The sequence below is a fragment of the Pseudorca crassidens genome, chromosome 1 (genome assembly GCF_039906515.1).
Source record: "Pseudorca crassidens isolate mPseCra1 chromosome 1, mPseCra1.hap1, whole genome shotgun sequence".
NCBI classification, from domain to species: domain Eukaryota; kingdom Metazoa; phylum Chordata; class Mammalia; order Artiodactyla; family Delphinidae; genus Pseudorca; species Pseudorca crassidens.
In genome coordinates, this window is record NC_090296.1 from 31,426,702 (window position 1) to 31,448,264 (window position 21,563).

At 39.2% G+C, this 21,563-nt stretch overlaps 1 protein-coding gene across 33 annotated transcripts in view; it reads right to left on the reverse strand.

Annotated features, from left to right (window-relative positions):
• SIPA1L1 (signal induced proliferation associated 1 like 1) overlaps positions 1-21,563 on the reverse strand; it is a 500,369-nt gene that overhangs the window by 280,686 nt on the left and 198,120 nt on the right. For 25 of the 33 annotated variants that reach the window (XM_067731629.1, XM_067731561.1, XM_067731587.1 and 22 more), the window contains one exon: positions 16,101-16,167. The gene's annotated coding sequence lies outside the window, so the exon portion shown is untranslated. Of the gene's footprint in view, positions 1-9,150; positions 9,172-9,227; positions 9,363-16,100; positions 16,168-21,563 lie in introns of those variants that run through there. The other 8 variants (XM_067731614.1, XM_067731605.1, XM_067731531.1 and 5 more) reach the window with 3 other exon arrangements.

Here is a 21,563-nt window from a genome sequence, read left to right on the forward strand (position 1 = left end):
ATATAGGATAAAACGTAACACTCAAAATCAGTGCAGAAAAGATAAATTCCTCAATAAATGGTACAGGCACAACTGTACAGCCATATGGAAAAGAAAATGGGATATCAACTCACAACAACAACAAATTACAAACTGATCAAACAATTTAAACATTCAAAAAAAAAAAAGAAACTACAAAAGTACTAGGTGGGCCAAAAGGTTCGTTCGGGTTTTTTCCGTAAGATGGCTCTAGTAGCACTTAGCTGTCTTTAACTTCATTCGAAACAATTTTGTTAGATTGTATGTGACAGCTGTCCTATCAGCATGCATTTAAAAAAAAGACCTGGGACTTCCCTAGAGACACAGTGGTTAAGAATCCGCCTGACAATGCAGGGGACACGGGTTCGATCCCTGGTCGGGGAAGATCCCACGTGCTGCAGAGCAACTAAGCCTATGCACCACAACTACTCAGCCCGCGTGCCACAACTACTGAAGCCCACGTGCCCTAGAGCCCACGTGCCACAGCTACTGAGACCACGTGCTGCAACTACTGAAGCCGGTGCCTAGAGCCCATGCTCTGCAACAAGAGAAGCCACCACAATGAGAAGCCTGAGCACCACAACGAAGAGTAGCCCCCGCTCGCGGCAACTCGAGAAAGCCTGCTTGCAGCAATGAAAACCCAATGCAGCCAAAAGAAAAAAAAAAGGGGGTTTCTCTGGTGGCGCAGTGGTTGAGAGTCTGCCTGCCGATGCAGGGGACACGGGTTCGTGCCCTGGTCCGGGAGGATCCCACATGCAGCAGAGCGGCTGGGCCCGTGAGCCATGGCCACTGAGCCTGCGCGTCCGGAGCCTGTGCTCCGCAACGGGAGAGGCCACAATGGTGAGAGGCCCACGTACCACAAAAAAAAAAAAAAAAAGGAAAGACTTACCAAATTGGTGAATTTTTGTGTAGTCATTTTAATATTGAAGATGTAAGGAAAAAAGCAACATTTCTGGCATATTATGCTTTATTATTTCAAAAAAGGTAAAAACGCAACCGAAACACAAAAAAAGATTTGTGCATGTATGGAGAAGGTGCTATGACTGATCGAACATGTCAAAAGTGGTTTGCAAAGTTTCGTGCTGGAGATTTCTTGCTGGGGAATGCTCCACGGTCAGGTAGACAAGTTGAAGTTGATAGCCATCAAATCGAGACATTAATTGAGAACAATCAATGTTATACCACGCGGGAGATAGCCAACATACTCGAAATATCCACATCAAGCATGGAAAATCATTTGCATCAGCTTGGTTGTGTTAATCGCTTTGATGTTTGGGTTGTACATAAGTTAAGCGAAAAAAACCTTCTTGACCGTATTTCCACATACGATTCTCCACTGAAACATAATGAAAACATTCTGTTTTTAAAACAAATTGTGATGGCCGATGAAAGTGGATACTGTACAATAATATGGAAAGGAAGAGATCGTGGGGCAAGTGAAATGAACCACCACCAACCACACGAAAGGCTGGTCTTCATCCAAGGAAGGTGATGTTGTGTATATGGTGGGATTGGAAGGGAGTCCTCTATTATATGAGCTCCTTCCGGAAAACCATATGATTAATTCCGATAAGTACTGCTCCCAATTACACCCACTGAAAGCAGCGCTCGACGAAAAGCGTCCAGAATTAGTCAACAGAAAACGCAAAATCTTCCATCAGGATAACGCAAGGCGGCCATGTTTCTTTGATGACCAGGCAAAAACTATTACAGCTTGGCTGGGAAGTTCTGATTCATCCGCCACACTCACCAGACATTGCACCTTCGGGTTTCCATTTATTTAGGTCTTTACAAAATCCTCTTAATGGAAAAAATTTCAGTTCCCTGGAAGACTGTAAAAGGCACCTAGAACAGTTCTTTGCTCAGAAATATAAAAAGTTTTGGGAAGATGGAATTATGAAGTTGCCTGAAAAATGTCAGAAGGTAGTGGAACAAAGGGTGAATACATGGTTCAATAAAGTTCTTGGTGAAAATGAAAAACATGCCTTTTACTTTTACTTAAAAACCCGAAGGCACTTTTTGGCCCACCCAATATTAAAAGAAACCAGGAGATATCGTTCATCCTCTTTGAGAGTGTAAAACCCTTCTAAGTAGGACATAAAATCCAAAACCCATAAAATAGAAGATGAATAAATTTGATTATCCAAAAGTAACAAATTACACATGGCAAAAGTTACCATAAATGACAAAATATGAACCCAGGAAAAGAAATCAGCAGCTCCTATCACAAAGTGCTAACCTCTTATCTCATTAGATAAATGGGCAAAAAGATCACAAGAGTCCATTCACAGAAAGAAAAACCGCTCTTAAACACCCAACAGTATGTGCAACCTCATTTACGAGAGAAACGCACAGGAAAGCCACAAGAAGATTCCTTTCTTCAGCTATGAAACGGACAAGGTTTATTCACACACTACTGGCAAGTGGGAAGAGAAAGGCGTACATTGCTGGTGGCAGTGTAAATCTGTACAATGTCTGTGGAGGACAGTTTAACAATACTTATCAAAGATGTGAAGATACATATTTTGGTGTGGGGTTTTTTAGTGGGAGAAACAACTACCATACCAGAAGAGCATAAATGTATGGCAGATGGTCATGCTTTTTTTTTTTTTTCTATTCTTGGCAGAGCCCCTTTTTAGCCGAATGGCTTTTGCCTCTTTTTTCTTTTAATTGAAGCATATATTTGACATACAATATTATATTAGTTGCATATGTACAATATAGTCGTTCGACACTTGTATATATTGTGAGATGATCCCCAAAATGGGTTTAGTTACCATCTGTCACTATACAAAGTTAATACGATATTACTGACTGCATCCCCATGCTGTACATTACATCCCCCTGACTTATTTTATACATAGAAGTTTGTACCTCTTGATCCCCTTCACCCAATTTACCCAACCCAAATCCCCTCCCCTCTGGCAACTACCAATCTGTTCTCTGTATCTATGAGTCTGGACTTTGTTTTGGTTTTTCTGTTTGTTTTGTTTTTTAGATTCCACATATAAATGAAATCATGGGGTACTTGTCTTCCTCTGTCTGAATTATTTCACTTAGCACAATGCCCTCCAGGTCCATCCATGTTAGGGAAAGTGGCAGCATTTCATCTTTTTTATGGCAAATAGTCCGTTGTATATCTATACCATATTTTCTTTATCCATTCATCTATGGATAGACACTTTGGTTATTTCCATATCTTAGCTAATGAAAATAATGTTGCAATGAACACAGGGGGGCATACATATCTTTTCAAATTAGTGTTTTTGCTTTCTTCGGATAGATACCCCTAACTGGAATTGCTGGATCATATGCCAGTTCTATTTTCAACTTTTTGAGGAACCTCCATACTGTTTTCCACAGTGGCTACACCAGTTTTAGGATACATATTCTTTAACCCAGAAACTCCTCTATATAAACCTGCACACTTAAAAGTTCAAGGACAAGCCATAGAGGCACTGTTAATAATATCAAAAGATCAGAAACAACATAAAGTCCACTATTAAGAGACTGTATAATAAAGTACAATCACAAACTGGAATGAAAGAGTGAAAAGCACAGTACAGTATGCTACAATTTGTGTAAAAATAAATTTTAAAAAGTATATATACTAAATGTAATCTGACATTTCTGGATTGAATCCTTGCAGAGAAAAAGGGCATCAGCAGAAAAACTGTGAGATTCGAATAAAATCTACACAGTTTAGTTTCACTGCATAACCTTTTGGATTTTACTCTATGGTTATATATTAGCTATTCAAAACATAAGATTTAATTTTAAAAAACCTAATTACTTCCATCGTTCATGGTATTCATATCCTTCCACATACTGCTAACGAGAAACACCAAGGGTATGTGTATTGCTTCAACACTTCTAATATACTTCCATTATTGCACCTAAACACACACCTGCCTCAAAGGCTAGGTTTTAGGTACTTAAAGACAGAGGCCATGCCAAGTCAGCTCTATTCTCAAAGAATATGGAGAACATTTGCCACATGGTAAGAGTTTAACAAATGAGAGCCAAAATTATTATGTTCTGGTCCAGTGATCCAATTTTTGATTAGCATGAAATTTTGTATTTCAAATAGCCAAATAATTCTTCTAGGGGTTTCCTGTGATCCTTAGTTCACAACGACATGGAAGAGAGAAGGGGCAGAGATGGGTGAAGTACTTCTCACTGAGGATTTGGGCAGAAACATAGAAGTATTTTAGATAAACGACCCTCCAACCTCACTTCCTAAACATTTTGCTCTGTGCTAGAGCTGTAGGGACTATAAAGACAAGTAAGATGAAGTCCTTATGGTAGAAGTTAGGCATAATTAACTTAACGTCAACACTTGAAAAGGTGACATTGTGCAACTGCCTTGGGTTTTCAAAAACTTTTTCCACAAAGGCCATTAAAATGCTTTTCAAAGAAAAATCACTTATTTAACAATAGAATAAAATGCTAAAACTCCAGTTTAGACAAAGTTTTGGTTTTCTATGATGTCTCTTCAGGAAAAAAAACTTGTGGGCAGCATGCTTAAGAATGTCCAAAGAGCAGAAGACCTAAATAGACATTTCTCCAAAGAAGACATACAGATGGCTAACAGGCACATGAAAAGATGCTCAACATCACTAGCTATTAGAGAAATGCAAATCAAAACCACAATGAGGTACCACCTCACAACAGTCAGAATGGCCATCATTAAAAAGTCTACAAACAACAAATGGTGGAGAGGGTGTGGAAAAAAGGGAACCCTCTTACACTGCTGGTAAGAATGTAAGTTGGTACGGCCACTATGGAAAACAGTATGGAGGTTCCTCAAAAAACTAAAAGTAGAGTTGCTATATGATTCAGCAATCCCCTTCCTGGGCATATATCCAGACAAAACTACAATTTGAAAAGATATATGCACCCCTATGTTCATAGCAGCACTATTTACAATGGCCAAGGCATAGAAACAACCTAAATATCCATTGACAGATGAATGGATAAAGAAGATGTGATATATACAACGGAATATAACTCAGCCATAAAAAGGAACAATATTGGGTCATTTGTAGAGACGTGGATGGACCTAGAGATTGTCATACAAAGTGAAGCTAAGTCAGAAGGAGAAAAACAAGTATCATATATTAACGGATATATGTGGAATCTAGAAAAATAGTATAGATGAACTTATTTGCAAAGCAGAAATAGACACAGATGTAGAGAACCAATGTATGGACACCAAGGGGGGAAGGGGGAGGTGGGATGAATTAGGAGATTGGGGTTGACATATATACACTATTGATACTATGTATAAAATAGATAACTAATGGAACCTACTGTATAGCTCAGGGAACTCTACTCAGTGCTCTGTGGTGACCTGAATGGGAAGGAAATCCAAACAAAAGAGGGGATATATGTATACGTACAGCTGATTCACTTTGCTGTACAGTAGAAACTAACACAACATTGTAAAGCAACTACACTCCAATAAAAATTAATTAAAAACATATTCAAAGTACAAAAGACAAATGACTTAGGAAATATTCTGAGGTCCCTGAATGGGTAAAGAAATACCACTGAATGTGTCGCAAAAGCATTAATAGTGCCATCCCATTTCCACCAGCCCAGAGCTCTAAGCCCAAGTACCAACACCATAAAGCAATATAACCTGGGGCAAACAGTGATCTCTGTGAATACCTATTTTTCATCTACAAAATGTACAGACGACAGTTAAGGCTCCTTCCAGATCTATCAGACTTCTTTTCCTTCACACCCCAAATATAAACTAAGACCCTGCTGTCTTTTTACACAGACATACACATCAACACACGCATTTGGTCCCCACATTACTACCCTATTCCACAGCGGCCTAACACAAACACAAAATGATATTTGCTTACAAACTGGTGCCACATATAAGCAGCTCTCAAGTGAATGAGAAAATGATTCATCCAACTGCATGTTGAAGTGAAATTGAAATGTGTACTCTGTACAGTGAAACATTCACTGAATTGTGCATTTGTTCATGTTTAAGATTATAAACGTCTCTAACTTGGCTTTCATGTGATCTTCTATGTACTGGTTAGTCCACATATAACTTCTTCTGCAAGCTATCTTTAGGAGTGCATATTGCTACGTGATATTTTTGTTTTGTTTACCACTTTTCACAGCACAGAAAAAAGAGGGGAACACTGGGGGAAAGTCACAGGCAAACTCATCCACAGGCAAAGATACATGAATGATCAGTGGAGAATTTTGTTCTCGTTTATTTAACACAATCCTTAGTTCGAACCTACTGGGTTGAAAGGTGACTGTGTAAAAGGCAGAACAGAGGTGAGTAGCAGTGAACATGCTAACAAAGCATGGTACAGTGCACATTAAGAGCTTAGCTCTGTCCACTGAAATTTTCCCTTTCAAAACACAGAAATAACATTGCGTTGCTAACAAATATGGTTTTCTTCTAAAGTAGTTCTTTCCCCCTAAATAACCAGCATTTTATGGTATAGGTCCTTTCTAAATAATATGGGGACAGAGAAGAGTTTTCCAAGAAACATACAAATGAGTTCAAATGTCCACAGTGAAATGACACATCTGAGGGGATGAGGATATGAAATAACATCCATCTGCCAGATTAGCCAGAACAGCCTCCCTGAGGAAAGGAACTTGAACATGTTTCAAAGGAGGGAAAGGTGACTGACAGGTAGAGAGAAGAAAAGGAAATGCCAGGCAAGGAGAAAGATGCGCACAGAAGCTACCACTGTGCTTTCTCAAGAAGCAGAGATGCAATGGGACGTAATGTGTGGCAGGGATCTATTTTAGTCATTAAGATAAACCAAAAGTGGAGAATACATGTCACTTCACCCTCTGAACCTCGGTTTCCTCATCTGTTACAGGGGAAGGGTGGTCCACATGACTTGGACAGCTCGTTTCCTGGTAGGCACCACACAGGCAATGAACACCTTACAACCCTGCAAGGTACGTGGCTTGGGAGCCCACTGACAGATGAAAACAGCAAGGCTCAGCATCCTGATGAGGCCTCCAGGTAGAGGATTTTAGATATTAAAAAGAAAATGCACGAGCATTTCCCTGGTGGCACAGTAATTAAGAATCCGCCTGCCAATGCAGTGGATACAGGTTCAATCCCTGGTCCAGGAAGATCCCACCTGCCGCAGAGCAGCTAAGCCCGTGCGCCACAACTACTGAGCCTGCACTCTAGATCCTGCAAGCCACAACTACTGAGCCCACACACTGCAATCACTGAAGCCTGTGTGCTCTAGGGCCCACGTGCCACAACTACTGAGACTGGGTGCCGCAACTACTGAAGCCCGCGTGCCTGGAGCCCGTGCTCTGCAGCAAGAGAAGCCACCGCAACGAGAAGCCCGCGCACCGCAACGAAGAGTAGCCCCCGCTCGCCGCAACTAGAGGAAGCCTGCGCGCAGCAACGAAGACCCAATGCAGCCAAAAAATTTAAAAAAAAAAAAAAAAAACACGATAACTACTGTGGAGAAAGAAGGGGCATAATATTAAGACTGACTTCAAAAATCCAAGCTCCTGAACATAATCAACCGATAAAATAATGGTTATATTCTTTTCTTAAGAGAGCAAAGGAATAAGGAACTGTATCTGTCTTCCCTGTCATGCTAGACAAAGGAAAGCAAAGGGGTATAGACCATCCTTTACTTTGAAGAGTGCCCTCTAAGAAGTCCTTTAAGGGAAACCCAAAGGACAAAGCATGGTATGTCTTCCTGTGACAGCAGTGGCTCTCATTTAATTATGTATTCCCTCTGCCTGCAGTGTCCCTAATGAGGGAGGTGTTACACTGAACATTCAGCATGTTCCTTAGCCGTTAGAACAGAGGTGAGCAATTAACTGAAGGGGGCTTCCATCCTCAGAAGCACAGAAGACAGCCTCACACCCAGCTTTACCTCCAATGCACAGATACTAAAACAAGCTGTATTTCTATACAAAAGCTCAATAGCAATTACGACAATGTACCTGTCATTATTTAATTGCAGAATTCCATACGTATAAATAAATTCACATCTGGTAGCAAAATAGAGTCCAATAAATAAAACTAGCCTTAAAAAAGAAAAAAACACTTCATAGCCAAATATTAGAAGTTAATGAGGTCTACTTATTTGTCAATAAGTCAGTTCTTCAAAATTAGCCCAGCTCCATCCCATTTCTCTAGATAAATATGTGGAATTAAAGATTAAAGTCTCTCTGTTGATGGGAGTCACTCTGGTAAAACAATTTGGGAGTATCTATTACAATATCCCATGACCTGACAACTGCCTAGAGAAACATATGCCCACGTACACAGAACAAAGGACAAGGTTATTCTTTGCAGCCTTCTTTGTAATCGGAAGCTATCGGAAACAACCTAGAAGATCACCAATAGGAAAATGGCAGGAAAACTATGGTATATTCCCATGACTAGTCTGCATGACATTAGGCAGCAGTTAAAAAGGATGAACTAGATTTATATCAACTAGCATGGACAGAACTCCAAACCATGTTCCTGAATGACAAAAAAATAGTTAGTGATATTCAATACACCACCAATTACGTGAAATTTTCAACACAAAATACAATACGTTTATATTATAAATACCAAATCAACGAAGTGTTTGCCTCTGGAGAACAGGGGAACCAGCAAGAGGAGACAGGGAGTAAATCTTATAAACTCATTTATTACTTTTATTAAAAAATTAATTAATAAAAAACATCTTACAAGGATGTTACTGGGTTGTTAAATGACAGGATTACAGAATCAGGCGAAATACAGATATCCTTGCAACCACTGCTGAATTCAAATCTAATCAAATGTAAAAGAAGACAAACTACCAGGAGCAAGCGGAACATCACAAATGAAGCTGGGGTTTTATCTGATGAAGAACAGAAGACTGTCGACTTAAATGGCCACATGAAGCTTCAAGCAGGTATAACAAATTATTATTGGCGGGAGCTTGCACACATATTCTTTTTTCCAGGCTAAAAACTGAAAGAGGACCTAATATAGAATCGTCAAGATTATGTTAACATTACTAAATTAAAACAGTGAACGCTCCCTTTAACCACTAAGAATCCTTTCCCACCAGTGGTCAATGTGTATGGGAGAATGCAAACTTAACTTTTTAGTAAAGGTCAGCTTACAGCAACAATAACAAGCAGGGTTCCCTTCTTGCAGGGACTCTCCAGAAAAATCAGGGCCTTGCGTGGGCACCATTTACCTCCTCAGCGAGGAGTGAACCATCAGCCAGGCTCTCGTTTATACACCCATCCATATCTCCATTCTTCAGGGAAAATAAAATGGCTCTTGATTCAGGCAACTGCATTGCCAATACTATGTCTATCTGTAAGAAGTCCTAGAGTGAAGAAGGAAGAAAGGAAGGAAAGAAGGAAGAAAGGAAGGAAGCGAGGGAGGGAGGGAGGAATGGGGCAGGGGGAGGGAAGGAGGGAGGGAGAGAGGGGAAAAATAACCAATTCGTTGTTGTAATACTACATATAATCAATGTAAGATTTACTTTAAATACAGTCAAACGCATCCTTCTCATCTTTAGTTACTATAATGCCATAAGATTTAACAGAAAAGAAAAACTAATCATAGAAGACTAAATAATAACAAACTGTCCTCCTTATATCATTGTGTTAAAAATATCTTATAAAACAGCATGCAAAGTATGATCCCAATTTTGCTTTTAAAACATATACATGGTCACGTAGAAGGACAAAAATGAAAGAAAACTATTATAATATTAGCAATCCTGAAAAGCAAATGACCCAATTTCTCCTACAATAAATTACATGAAAAAAAGGAGAGAAGGGAAAATGTTACAGATTAAGAAAGTCTTGAAAGAGACAAACGCAATGCGTTCATCAGGCTTGGATCCTGATTCCAACAAACTGTAAAACGACAATTTTGAGACAAAGGAAGTGAACATGGACACCAGGACAAACTAGAAGTAAATGATATTAAATAATTATTAATTTCATTAAGGGTAATGACATTGTGACTATTTTTTAAGTCATTATCTGTTTAAAATTCTTACTGAAGTATTTTGGTTAAATGGTATAATATCTGGGCTGTGCTTTAAAACTCAAAAAAAAATTTTTTTAAACAATCAAAAAGGAAGAAGATAGATGGAACAAGAAAGGCAAGATGTCTGTACCTGTTGAAGCTAGACTGATGGGAACATGGGGGATCGCTGTGCTATTCTATTTTTGTGCATGTTTGAAAAACCTCACAAATAAAAAGTGAAAATGGTTGTAGGGGTAGTTATCCCTGGGTGGTAGAGACTGGGTGATCTTGTAGGAATTTGGTAATTTTTACTTTGACGTCTATGCCCTTTAGGAACATCCACATTTTACACAATAAATATGAATTACTTTGGTTGTTTGAAGAAACAAATGTTACTCTTTTAGTGGATGGATGGATGGATGGATGGGTCTTTCAGTGCCCAGTTCCAATGATGCCACCTCCATGGATTTAATTCCCCCTCTACAGACACCTCAATACATTTTACTTGTACTTCCACTAAAGGCCTAATTACATTTGATCACTTAGTATGACAATTTTTAATCATGTCTTATTTCCCCCCTTAGAAAAATAAGGGGCATTTCTTTGTTATATTTCCATCCCTGTCAACGCTAAGCAAAAAGCTCTGTAAATAACTGGAGTTAAACAGTTATATACTTAATTGAATTAACTTTCCCACTAATAGATCCAGGGAAGAAACAAGCAGCAATAGCAGTAGAATGTCCAACTGCTTGTAACTACAAAAGCTTTATGGTTAGAACATGCCCAGAGGTCCCTATACCCATCAAATGTTACCTAGACAATTTCTCAAACCATTTATTTTCCAATTGACTGGGGGTAAAAAACGTCAGTAGCAGAAAGGGGTCAGTTACTGAACTGAGTTAGACTTTTTTTTTTAATGACTCCTTGAAAAAAAAAATCAAAGTCTATTAGTTCTTGAGCAACCATTCATTATTTAGCACTGAAGACTCCTCCAGAGCACTGATCAGTCCATTTTCATTAAGGAAACCATTACAAGAAGAACACAGAGCTAGCCATGTGCAGAAACAAACAATGGTTTGAGAAACATCCCCTGCTCTGAAAAGGCTGATGTTATCTGGAAGGGCTGTACACCCACACCTCTCAGAGACTCACTAGAAACTCTGGCATGTTCTGTGCAGATGTGAACAGTAGCTTTCCTCAAGCCTAGGGCCTTGCTTAAAAGTCATTTCCGGGGACTTCCCTGGTGGCACAGTAGTTAAGAATCTGCCTGCCAATGCAGGGGACATGGGTTCGATCCCTGGTCCGGGAAGATCCCACATGCCACAGAGCAACTAAGCCCGTGCGTCACAACTACTGAAGCCAACGCTCTCTGGGGCCCATGCACCACAACTACTGAGCCTGCGCCCTAGAGCCCATGAGCCACAACTACTGAGCCCAAGCGCCACAACTACTGAAGCCCACGCACCTAGAGCCCATGCTCCGCAACAAGAGAAGCCACTGCAATGAGAAGCCCACGCACCACAACAAAGACTAGCCCCAACTCACTGCAACTAGAGAAAGCCCGTGCACACGAAGACCCAATGCAGCCAAAAATAAACAAATAAACAAACATGTCAACTAAAAAAAAAAAAGTCTTTTCCAAAAAGATACAATAAAGCCCTCCTCCCAGGAGAAGGAGTACCAAAACCCCCAAAACACGGCATACTGGACGTCCCTACACATAAGACTTCACCCACCATAGGACCCGAATTTTGCTTGCATGATTTTGACGAAAGCCACTCAAATACTAGTGAAGACATTTACAAGTTCCTTTTATATCTAAAATATTCTTAGGTATTGACAAACATTAAAACAAAGCTCAGGTTTTAAAGCAAAACCCCCAACACTAAGAGTTTCCCAAGGCCTTTGAGACACATCAGTGTATCATGAAGAACTGGCAGGTGCTAGCTCTCCCCAAGTTTCACCTCTCATTCCATCCTGTGACCTGCTCCCAGAAGCCAGGTGTTCAAAAATGCTTCCACCCACCCAAGTTTTCAAGGCAGGGAGGGGAGGCAGAGCGATGCATAATTCCCACCCTGCCCTCCACCCACTCAAACACGGTTCATGTTATTGCTTCTCTGTTTTCTGATTCCTTACTTTAGAAGTTCAAATCTACTCCTAACAGCAAACTTTAAATTTATGGGACAGTCAAGAAAGTGGGTAACATGGTATCGTTAGAAAGAATCATAGCCATACAAATCCAGGGCCCCCCACATATGAGCAGGTACTAAGAAACAAGACACTCCTCCAAAGACAACTTAATTCCTATTCCCACGTGTTCTATTTGCCACCGACTGAATTTAGAAGAGGCAACGCTCTATTTGATGGGGACAGCTGTACTCTCAGGTTCTGAAGAAGATAAAGGTAAGAATTCAGTGAGAAGAAGTTGTTCTCACTGAAAAGAGAAAGGTGATGATAGCATTAGCAAATGTGCAGGGGTCACAGTACAGTTCTACAGTCTGTTAAAATGTTTTTAAGAACAAAGACGAAGCTTTGAATGATAAATAAGCATGATGAAATAATGCTGAAGTGACCCCGAGGCATGCCAAATTCAAGTCAAATTAGTCACGGCCAAAGACAAAAGGAAAACTCTGCAATCATCCCTTTGCTGCTCTGAATTTTTAATATTTTCATATTACATTATAGTCAACTTTCAGTTAATAAAATTTCCACTTGTATTTATCTGAAAGAATCTTAAAAATGATACAAATGAACTTATTTACAAAATGCAAACAGACTCACAGACTTAGAAAACAAACTTATGGTGAGCAAAGGGGAAAGGTGCGGGGGAGGGATACCTTGGGAGTTTGGGATTGACATATACACACTACCATATTTAAAATAGATAACCAACAAGGACCTACTGTATAACACAGGGAACTCAATATTCTGCAATAACCTAAATGGGAAGAGAATTTGAAAAAGAACAGATATATGTATATGTGTAACTGAATCACTTTGCTGTACACCTGAAGCTAACACAACACTGTAAATCAACTATACTCTAATATAAAGTAAAAGTTTAGAAAAAACAAAATATAAAATTTCAGCTATTATTTATCTGAAAAAGTTGCCTCCCTTTTGTACCCTCAGTGCCACTGTGAAACTCTAACTCAGGTTGACACACAGAATCTAACAAGTCTACTCAAGGTCAACATTTGAGCTTTTTTCTTCTAAGAGTTAATATATTCAAACTCCTGTTATTAATCTACTGTCTTTGTCACTGGGCTATGTTTAAAGGAAACTATTGGATATAAACAGCTGTTCTCTCATGTTTTAAGGAAGACATAATTTGTAAGAAAAATGAGAAAAGGGGTAGGGTGCATCAGTGGATAAGAGGGAGTTCTACAGGATGGTCAGCCAGGGAGAAAATGTTCTCCAAGCTTCCATTTCTTAAGTGATTTGTGAATCTGCTATAGACATTCTATCATCTGGATGGCCAATGTAAGGCACTATGATTATTAGGTTTCTTGCTACCACTCCATATAACACCAAGAAAAGTCTAGGAGAATGCAATGACATACATATTTTTTCTCTCTTTTTACACTTACTAATGGTTGGGACTTCCCATAAAACAACAAAAAGGATGTCTTTATTTTTGTGTATTACACCCGCAAGCTATTAGTCTTAAGTAAATGTGACTAGTGTTATTCTTTTTTATTTTATTTTCAAGAAAAAAAAAGAAGTGAAGAGCTTTTTAAAATTTCCTCAGTTACTCTCCCATTAAAAGCAGAAGCCTGGAATGCAATAACCAAACTGAAACAAGGGAAAAATTTAAGTAATATCTCACTCACCTACGAGTACCTAATTGTCTATACAAGAATGGGAAAATCCAAAGAAAAATATACTTGAGAAAATTATTCAAATGTCTTCAAGTTAAAGCTAAAGCACATAATTTAGTCAGAGATCATTTTCAATTACTATCACTGTTTCTCGTTGGGTGTTTAGAAAGAATACAGCAATTTTTAAAAATTGTTAAGGGAAGGAAAAAAGTATACTTTCTCAGTTCAATTTTATATTCTAGAACAACACTACTCAAAACATAAATAAATTAAAAAATACAAGAATGATGCATTCAATAAGCTACACATAGGACTACATATAAAATACAAGGTTTTGTGGGTTTCGGCTTTATGGGGTTTTTTTTGTCTTTTTGGATTTTTGTTTTCTTTTGAAGGAAGGGAATTGTTTTGGATAGTCCTTAAATAGAGAGAAGTTAGGAAAGAAGAATTGATTTAGAAAAGCCAAGAGTCACGCCGCCAGCAGGTGTGGAGAACTCTTGCATTCATGGCTCCTTCCCCTCTGTTGCCCGAGTGGAGCCAGTGTTCATGAATGCATAGGAGAAGACTCTCCCACCTCACCTAACAGATGTACTGTACCAGCATCATCAGATATTACCACCATTAAAAGAAGTGATCTAAGTGCCCAGGCATTCAGGTTATTAAACTCAATTTAAAAGACAAGATGTAGCTGCTCCAACATAAAAGCTAAACAGGCTTGGCCCTCATAGTAACCCTAGAACTTAACACTTCTGCTAAGAACTGTCATATTCAAGTGTACCAACCAGGAGATGATCCTTATTTAAGGGTGTTTAAAAATACCTTAAGACATACAGGGAGTGCACTGAAGTTGCACATTTCAATAGTATACAGGTACTGAGGAGAAAAAAAAAAAAGGAAATCTTGGAAAACAACTTCCAAGATAGAGGTGAAAACCAGAGGGCACTCAATAACATGCACCGATTTTTTCGTCCTTCGCAAAGTACCTGAGCTACAGCTACCTACATTGAGCAGCCCTGCAGGCTGTTTGCCTCACCACTCAGCAATTTTTTGATGGTTGCAAAGTACTGCATTCTCAAAGGTAGTTTTTCAGTTGTGTTGCTAATAAAAAAAACTTAGGCTCTTCAAATGGCTAAAAATTACAGAGATCTAAAAATCTTTCTTGGATTCCTACCTCTTTTAAAGAATGACTCTGGGAATGGTCAAATCAATGCTAACAGGAAAGTGTCCTAATGTACTTTAAAAACATTTTCAGAGATAATCATTCCCCAATTTCTCTTACTGAAATTCAAGGAAGGTCAGAAATAGCAAGCCACTTTGAAATCAGTGCTCCAATTACCCAGCAGGCGTCTGAAAAGAAGCCCTCAGCTCTGCACACAGGTTTACAGAGGTGAGATGCTCAGATAACCTTGACCGTCCTTTATAGAATGCAGCTCTCCGGAAGAGCTGACTCCTTAGGCAATCTGTTTCTGCTTCTGACAAAGCAGGCGATAAAAAATTCCCAAACTCTTTGTTTCAGCATCTGGCTGAAAAGAAGGTTAAGTACAAAGTACCAAAATCAAAGAAACTCACATAACCCCAAACCGCTTTTTTATCTGAATTTAGGAGCTTAGCATATTATAGCATTTCAGCCTGTAGAAAAGTCTCTTTGAATCGAATTAAACTGTTATTTTGTTCAATGAGAATGTCACTTGACAACTGAGTAAAATGTTTGAGAAATATCCACTAAAACGTTGGGATAGGCACAGGACAGAACTGGGTCTCTACCTAGCAGTAACCGAGAGCAAATCTCAGTCAATCAGATCATCCAGCCATCTCTCAATTTTTCAGGATACACTTGGTATTCCAAATTATATATTAATGCATCAGGGTTAACAAGGCTCTTATTCAGAACATGGGCTGGGGTCCAACCTCCCATCACATTTTAAGAAACACATAGAAGATGTTCTAAAATGCAATTATTAGGGAATGAAAATAGACGTATGTAACAAAAATATTTTTATTATTAAGTTGCCAGAAAAATATCTGAAGTATTTACTGTAACAGTGAAAATGCTGAATTCAGAAATCAATGACTAAAAACTGCACAGGAGTCTCCCCTCTTCCCCATTTCTGCCTCTCAGCAGTAGAACGACAAAGGAGGAAACACCAGTGGGGAAGAAAGATAGAATCCAAATTTACTAAATCAAAAGTCTGCTGTGAGCGGCAGGTCTTCTAGGAATGAACACAGGAGTTCGACAAGCCTTTGTGACTTATCTACCAACTCACCTGATTCCACTTCAAAGTTGGTGGTAAATCTTACTTCCGAGTCCAACTTGAGGTATTCTTGCAAAACCTGGAGTAAAATAATTATGAACTTTAGTATAAGATTATTTTCAAATTCTGCAAATAGTAATAAAGGGGAAAAATCACAGCTACAAATCAAATCATAATTGTGAAATGTTATACTTTACCTCTAAAACCCTCTTTAATTTGTAATCTCTTTGTGTGCAGTTCAACACACACTTAAATTTAAGCCAACCGACAGCCACTCCCACTTATACAACAAATTCCTAAACCTGACTGTTCAGTCTGGAAGATCACGTTTCTCTCCACATGATCTGATCAGGAAGTCTGGGGAGAAACCCAGGAACCAATATGAGTAAGAAGTGCCCCAATAATGTGATTTTGATGTAGTTGGTCTATCACCTGCCTGTGGGAACCACTGTTCCCAACCAGTGGTTCTCCACAGGGGGCAATTCTGTACCCCAGGGGGACATCTTACAATGTCTGAAGATATTTTTGGTTGTCACAACAGAGGAAGGGGTACAGAACAGTACAAAGACTTCTCCAGCCCAAAATGTCAATAGCAGCGAGACTGAGAAAGCCTGTTCCACAGCAACCAAACATTCTGACGACTCAGAAATTCTACAGTTCTCACACTGGTCATTTCAGATAGGCTATATGTAAAAACTCTACTATAACCATAAAACATTTCCTGTGACTGCAGGCATATTATTAGTTAAAAGAATACATATACATGGCCAACATTAAAATCTGCAGTACATGTACCTATTTCTAAAAATATTAAAATAAGTCAGACTATACATGTCCAAAAGGGCTTCCAAGAAACCAAGTTTTAATATTTGCTGAGATGAAACACTATTTCAAACTGGGTTAATTCCCAAACATATAAAATGGAAGCTTAGAAGAGTAAGAAGAACCAGAACTTTGTTTCACTCGCAGATATTCCCAATTCCTGGTGAGGACAAAGGGGAAAATTTCCCAGTCTGTCACCTTGGATAGTAGGACATCTTTCATTCAGCCAAATATAAAGGTACTTCAAAACTTACATTACCTGCATTCAAAATGAGACTCGCTGAGGGCCTACCATGTCCCTGGCACTATGATCTTACATAATACAGCAGAACAGAGTTCCAGAAGACCCTGCAACAGGTCTTTCCTACCCTACCATAATCTGTGGGAAAAAGAAACCTAAAAAGAATATTCTGAGCATCAGATACCCCAGATGATGAAACCTGCAGTTTTCACATGATTGGCCTACAAATTGCACCTACAGAATGGGTAAGGAAGCCTGGAACACTTGAAATATATACTTTGTTTTGTTCATCTTAATTAATAAGTTATAACCAGCTAATTATATAAACAAAACATACCTGACAGTTGATTTGCACTAGTAGTCTACTTAGAGACTGAACAAACATGCCAATGTCAAACTCAAGAGAAAGGATATGATTTAAAAACATACTTAGAAAGATTCCACCAGAATTACTCCATTCCAACTGGATAACATTTCCATGATGTGGCATATGGGCTTATATTCTAATTACAGTCCGATTTCTTCCCCTGAATCTCCAGTGCTATAAAGAAACTACACAAATCAAACTCACCCACAATCATCCCAGGCAGCAAGCACCTGGGTGGTTGGCAGGTTGACTGGTATTCCTATCTCAAAGCACCAGGGGGTTCAGGAGTCCAGGTAGGATCTGCGGCAGAGGCAGGGTTCCAATCTAGAGCTCTCTACCCAGCCCTGGAGACCTGTGCACAAGCCCTATCATTAGGAAGCTTTGCTGAATGACACGCTTTTCCAAAGGCAGGGCTAACACACATTCTAGATTCAAGATGCCCATTAACTCAGTGTAGAGCCCAACATACCTCCACTACAAAAAGAAGACAACCGGGGAAGGCAGCCTCAGACAAAAGCAGAAAAACAACGACAAAGACAAACTTCTTAATATCCATCCATGGCTGTGGCTTTACGAAGCAAAGTAATTTGGGGGCCTTCCTTTCTTCCTCCAATAAAGGAAGAAAAGAAAGCCCAAAAATGAATAGGAAGGTTCAGAAATATTAGTGCACAATCTGAAATTTAAGCCCCACCTCCATTTTTCTAGATTTAAATCAGCCTTCAAATAAAAATTCATAATTAAATTTCAAAACATAAACACTTCTTTTTTTCTCTCTCTCTCAGCAGTAAAATATATTCTGTTCCAAAAAGGAAAGCTTGCTCAATTTCCTGTCAAAAGCAATCCAGAGAAGGCCACCTACACTGTAAAAGCAGCAAGAAAAATAAAAAAAAAAAAAGCTGAAGAAAAGCCTGTATGTGTGGGAGTGTTCTAAGGGAAATGTAACTACCACTCTGGATTTTAAAAGCTTTTTTTCCTCGATCATTCTGAGAAATATAAAAATTAATGTAACTGCTAAAGAGAAGTTTGTCCTCTAACCTATCTAAGGAAAACAAGCCCTATGATGGATTTTAGTTCCATGAAAGAGAGGAGGGGGGTGGGCAATTCAAGGCCTTACCCCGTGATTTTCTGTACTAAAAGGAAAGGGTAGATTCTACCAAATAGATAACTTACACTTAACGTTCACAGAAAGAGAAGGCTGCTCTGACAATTAACCCTAACCCCATAACACCCTACTCCCATCTCAAACCATGCAAATTTTTAGACTAGGGCCAGCTTGGTCCTAATACGCTTAACCTAAACCTTTAGGAGCTAACCATTCATACACACAGTAATGAGACGACTAGACTGTGGATTAGTATAGCATTGAATTCGCCACTCTATCAATTTCCCCTTACCCTGCTTATACTTTCGGAAAACTCTAAATTCTAAGACAGCAATCAACCAGCCCAATACTTTTTACCAAAAGCCTACTGAAACACCCTCAGTACTAACGCAGAGGCAGTATGGTAAAAGAAAAAAAAAAAAAAGAAAGAAAGCTTAAATAGCTCACCAGAAAACTGAGGAGAAAAGAATAGCACAAAGTAAGTTGAAACTAAATACAATATTATCATTGAATTGAAATACAGTAAAGTGTCAGATTTCTGTAAATCATATTTTCCCTCGAAAGAAGTTTGTCACAAAAACAAAATATAGTTGAAGGGAAATAAATAATGAGCAGGGAAAAGAATATAGTAAGGAAATGATGGTGAATATTTTAAAACCAGAATACCAAAAGACAAATCAAGATATAACAGGAAGCCGCACAGGAAGGGCAGCTGCCAGACAAGACAGCACGGGAAAGCAAACCTCTTAAACCTTTCAAATGATTGGTTTCATAAGCTAATGATTTTGAAAAAGTCAACTCACAGGAGGGGTCTTTTTTGTTTTCTTTAATAATCTCAAGAAAGACAAAAAAAAGAGCTGCAAGACTAGAACAAATAATTTCCCTGAACCACTTGAGAGTAAGTAGCTAACATCACGGCCTATCACCCCTACAGAGTTTGGTGAGTCATTTCTATAAATAAGGGCATTCTCTTCCAAAACTGCAATAACTATGACCATCAACATCCAGAAATTAACACGGACATAGTATGGTCATCTAATGGTCCCAACAGTGTCCAGGTTTGACTTTCTCCAATGATCCCAATAGTGTCCATTTTAGTAAAAGGATCCAATCCAGGATCTCACACTGGCACTGACCTTTCACAGCTCATTAGTCTATTTCAAACTAGAACTCCTCAAACTGTCCTTGACTTTCATGAACTTGACAATTTTGAAGATTTCAGACCAGTTTTTTTGTTTGTTTGTTTGTTTTTGCGGTACGCGGGCCTCTCACCGTTGTGGCCTCTCCCATTGCGGAGCACAGGCTCCGGACGCGCAGGCTCAGTGGCCATGGCTCACAGACCCAGCCGCTCCGCAGCATGTGGGATCTTCCCGGACCGGGGCACGAACCCGTGTCCCCTGCATCGGAAGGTGGACTCTAAACCATTGCGCCACCAGGGAAGCCCAGGCCAGTTTTATATTGAATAGAATGTTCCTTACTTTGGGTTTGTTGATACTTAATTGCTGATTAGATTCAAGTTATGACTTTTCAGCAGGAATACCACAGAAAAGTTCCTTCCTCTCGTTGCACCCTATCAGGTAGTATGCTATTTTGATTTTTTTCCCTGACTGGTAGTGTGAACTTGTATCACTTGATTTGGGTGGTATCTGCCAGATCTCCCCACTGTAAAGTGACTCTTTTCCTCTTTGTAATTAATAAGTATTTTGCAAAGTGATACTTTCAGACTATATAAATATCCTATTTCTCAACCAACTTTCACCCAATACTTTATGTCCACTGATATTTTTTTTAAAAAGTAATTTTTTAGTCCGATAATTTCAACCATTTTAGTGGGGGAAAATGGTATTTAGAAACCAAGATCTGGGTGTGCGTATTGCAACTGGATTATCACTATTCCTAGGTCATCTAGGTGAATAGAAGCACACGCATATATGCACACACTTACTTCATTTCTTTCTGTATCTATCCACGTACACTGAAAACTGTGAGTTCATAGTTAGCCTGAATTCCAGCCCAATACTGCAAGATTCATTCTAGTTTTTCCCTTTCCCTTCCTATAAGAGTGGTATATCTAGTTCCCATTAACCTCTATTTCCTTACTGGATTTACCCCCACCCCCATGTCACGCAATGCTGTCCTTACCTCTGACCCAGTATCAGAAACAGCCTGCTCTAAAGGATCAGTAACGGGGAAGCCTAGATAGACAAAAACGTCTTAGGTAAAAACCACTCTACACCAAACACCACAGAAAAAACTGCAACCCCACATCCATGACCATCAGCAAAGGCCAAGTGGAGAACCAAGAGTTCTACACTCCCTGGCAGTGATGAAGCACTCTTATTAGAGACTACATATAACAGGATGTCATTTTTACAGGGCCCAAATAGGCAAAGCTAAAAACACACAGTAGTCCCTCCTATTCTCAAAGGACACGTTCCGAGCCCCCCAGTGGACGCCTGAAGCCACAGATAATGTTGACTCCTATAACAGGTACATCTCGGAGATGCTGCAGGTTCAGTTCCAGACCACTGCAGTAAAGCAAATATCGCAGTAGAGCAAGTCACACAAATTTTGGTTTCCCACTGCGTATAAAAGTCATGTTTACACCATACTGTAGTCTACAAAGTGTGCAATACCATTTTGTCTAAAAAAACAAGATACAAACCTTAATTTAAAAATCTCGCTAGAGAATGCTAATCATCATCTAAGCCTTCAGGGAATCATAATCTTTTTGCTGGTGGAGGGCTTGAAATATTTTGAGGGTTACCAAAATGTGACACAGAGACACGAAGTGAGCAAGTGCCTGACACGGGGTTGCCACAAACCTTCACTTTGTAAAAAACACAGTATCTGTGAAGCACAATAAAGCGAAGTGTAATAAAATGAGGTATGCCTATACATACCGTGTTTTTTCCTACGCATACATTACATATCATGCATGCA